This window comes from Gossypium hirsutum, chromosome A09 (genome assembly GCF_007990345.1).
Source record: "Gossypium hirsutum isolate 1008001.06 chromosome A09, Gossypium_hirsutum_v2.1, whole genome shotgun sequence".
NCBI lineage: Eukaryota > Viridiplantae > Streptophyta > Magnoliopsida > Malvales > Malvaceae > Gossypium > Gossypium hirsutum.
Window position 1 is genome coordinate 79,856,740 of NC_053432.1, and position 3,861 is coordinate 79,860,600.

A 3,861-nucleotide genomic window follows, 5' to 3' on the forward strand; every position below is an offset into this window, starting at 1 on the left:
GTTGTGTATATTGTATAAGTGTATAAATATTTGGTAAGATTTATGTTTTATGCCTATGAACTTACTAAGCTTCTATAAGCTTACTTGAATGTATTCAATGTCTTTTGTAGATTGACGTGGAAAAATACGGAGGATCGGATCAACACAGAGGATCACACTATCCAGATTATCTCCGGTACCTTTTGTAAATTTCCTTTTTGATTTATATGGCATGTATAAGGTTTGATAATTATATAAATACTAAGACTTGTTTAATGAATATACATTAAAGTAAAGAATAATGAATATGTTAAATAGTATAATTATAATAGTAATATAATTTGGTATCAAATTGATTGAAATGAATTGGTTGGTTGGATTGGTCTCGGTTTTAAAATTTGCAGGGAATGTTAGATATTTATAAAGGGGTTATATTAAGCAAAAAAAAAACTTTGGGATTTTGCGAAAAATTCCCTATGGTTCGATTTAATTATGGTTTGGTCTCGAAGTATGTTTTGGGCTTTGGAGGCCATCTAAAGGACGCCATGACATGTTTTAGTAAATGAATATTATTTAACTCGTATTAATGGAAAATTAATTTGATAAACTCCGGTAATGTCTCCTACCCTATTCCGGCGACGAATACGGGTAAGGGGTCTTACATATCAACCGTAAGCTCCCTTGTTGCATATTTGTAAGCAAGTAAAAATATTTCTTGCATCTTAATGCCTTGTCCTGTGTCCTGTTTTTCTTCCTTTGCTCCAACAAAAACTCCAACAAAAGCAAATAAGAGAATAGAACAATTCTAACTATTTGATCTTTGATTTTTGATTAATTATTTAAAAAAATGTAATTAAGTTTTAAAAATAGACAAGTTTTTTGATCATTTATCTAAAAATTAATAATATTGTCTTAAGATCAGCAAATGCAATTACAATCAAGGAATGTCTTCAGTTTGATATTTTAAACAATATTCTCACACAAGAGTAAGGACTGCCGGCAAAGGTTCCACCATTTGAACCGCAATCCCATACTTCTCTTTCATATTCATCTCATTTGGTGGGATTCCACCTTCAAGGTTCCAATCAAAATAGTTTATAAGATACCCTAATATTAAATGCAACATTCGATTTGCTAAAGGCAATCCTGGCCATATCCGTCGTCCAGCTCCAAATGGAATTAACCCAAAATCCCTACCTTTGACATCGATTTCAAACCCCAAGGATCTCTCCGGCATGAAACTGTTTGGGTTATTCCAAATGCTTCGATCTTTTCCAATGGCCCATACGTTAACCAACACTTGTGAACCCTCAAGAACTTTGAAACCGCAAAGGTTAGCATTAGAGCCTGCTGGCAAGGGAGTAACTGTGGGACAATTGGGGCAAGGCTTAGTTGAAACGGAGCAAGGCTTTTCTCAACATGCTGGCATTGATTTTTGCGACACATTTAGCCTAGTGGTTCGAGCAGCAACTATCCGAATTGTGCTTGCTATTGCTGTTATGAAAGGATGGTCTTTGCGACAGGTTGATGTCAATAACGCCTTCCTCAATGGCGATCTCACAGAAGCCAACTATTACTCTAACACTGTCATTGCCCCCTCTAATGTGCTTGATTTTGTATCAGTTCCAGCAACAAATAAAACATGTCCTCTAACATGATATTCTTATCCTAATAATCGATCTCAAGACTTCTCTAACAATGCCAATATGTCGCTTCCGCATAAAACATGGAAATAAATACTATAACATGATTGTTTATAAAGAGAAAAACTAAAAGAAGATGAAAAAAAAATTACCAAAAGCAAGTTTGTGACAATAGTTTTATTACAGCCTTCAATAATGTCGAGAAGAGTATCCAAAACATCATTTGATGCAGTATAATCTTGGGATTGTCTTGATTGCCACCTTTCATCGAACACATTGCTGAAAAGGCTAAGCAACTTGTCGAAATGAACAGTCATCCAGTGCCGTACACCTTTTGGGCCAATCTTCTTAAGCAAAGGGAAATAATCAGCCAAATTAGGCTTCCCTGCCTCTACCATGATATCACAAACTATTTTTCTGAATTCTTGAGCACTTGATGAATTTAGGTCAACCAAATCCACTCAAAAAATAGTGTTGGACAGCAAATTGATGGTAGTATCAAAAGCGGCTTGCCCTATGTTGATAGCTTCACCTTTAGGGCAACTTTCGCCAACATTAGCAATCAGTTCCTGAATCTTGTTCCGACGCAGGTATTGAGTGGTGTCGACTTTCATACTAGCGAAAATACGGGTATTACAGACTTTGCGAAGAGTTCTCCAAAGCGGCGAGACGGGTATCCACGTCAGCCAAACTTCATGGTGTTGACAGGCTCGGATAGCATCGATAATGGTTAGGTTAGAGAAAACAATATCCTGTTTTTGCAGGATTTCTTTGGCCATTGTTTCCGATGAAACGACGACGGTGATTAAGCTGCCAAGTTTGAGACTCATAACGGGGCCATGAATCTGAGCAAGCTTAGTGAAGGATCTGTGGGGTTTATCCCCAAGATCGATGAGATTGCCGATTATTGGCATCCGCTGCGGACCAGGTGGAAGCTTTTGTTGACTTGATTTACGTCCATTTATAATCGAGTTGAAAGCTTGAAGCAGGAGCCAAATCAACAGTGGACATAGCAAGGAACTTGTTAACAAATCTATCTCTCCCTAACACAGATTAAACTACGGTCTCAGTTGCATTAGCCGCCATGGATTAGAGTTGACGTCATTATTTTCTTGATTAATGCAGAAAAAACAACAAAATATTTCCGATTAGGTTTAAAGTTTTTCTTTTTTATATATTTAATCATAAACTGATGGAGGTAAATTATAAAAAAAATGTGCATTTTTACACCTTTTGAACTTCCTCTGAATATTTCATAATTTTCAACAAGCAAGTAAATAATGAAAGCTAAACAAGGCAATATAATTTGCAAGTATCAAAGAAACATCCAACAAGAGGCATGAAATTGGAGGGGAAAAAGAACCGACCTTATCAATGAAAAGAGGGCCAACCCATTTGAGGAAAACAGCAGCTAATAACCCCAAATGGTAAATAATAAGGTTCTCAATTTGATCCAATACCAAATATACCTTTTCTACATAGAAGAACAAGCTGGCTCCTTTAACAACAAATCCCTCTCTTCTGATTCACATTCTTCAAATAATGTCAGCCTCAAATTTACAGTGTTGCCGTTAACATCATCATCACCATTATCACCCTGGACTCCTTGCTTTAGTTCTCACACCACCTCACTCCCTCATCATTATTATCATTATCATCATCATAAAAGGTTATTGAGTTTCAGAAGAACCCTAATTTTCCTGTTTGTTTCCTGAGAAAATTAGAGAAGAAGAACGTGTGAGAGATGAGGTTAAAGATGAAAAGAGAAAGTGAAGGAAAGAACGAGTGATGAATCTAAAGCAAAGAAGAGCATCAAGCAACTCTAGATATTGGATATTTGGTTTTTCAATTAATTACTTTAAAAAGAAAAGAAAATTTATTGTTTTAAGTGCACGTGGCACACCATTATTGCTCAGAATTTGGGAATTTTTGCAGCCGCAAAAGGGAATAGCTACTACCATAATTGCAGGCAATGGTGCCGTATTACTATTGTTTTAAGTGCACGTGGCACACATTATTGCTCAGAATTGCAGGTGTCTCTATTTGAAAACTACACATCATTCATGGTTGAGTTCAATTGAAAGAGAATATATTATTTTTGTATGGATTCTTTTCACCGCATGATTTTTTTTTTTGTTTTTGTTGTTGTTGTTTGCCATGTTTTTCTTTTTGAGACATCTGATATAAAAAAAGTTAACTGAAGGCTTTGCTTTTGTTCTTATCGGTCTTGTTGCTTGAA

The 3,861-nt window shown here is 35.9% G+C and overlaps 1 long non-coding RNA gene across 2 annotated transcripts; it reads right to left on the reverse strand.

Moving 5' to 3' along the window:
* Positions 1 to 846: 846 nt before the first annotated feature.
* On the reverse strand, positions 847 to 3,437 carry LOC107896499 (uncharacterized). Of its 2 annotated transcripts, none has more exons than XR_005901356.1 (2): positions 2,990 to 3,437; positions 847 to 2,665 (listed from the first exon to the last, which is right to left on the reverse strand). It is a non-coding gene; the product is annotated as an uncharacterized lncRNA (long non-coding RNA). The 2 variants fall into 2 exon arrangements; XR_001683766.2 differs by having other exon boundaries at positions 847 to 2,733.
* Positions 3,438 to 3,861: the final 424 nt, after the last annotated feature.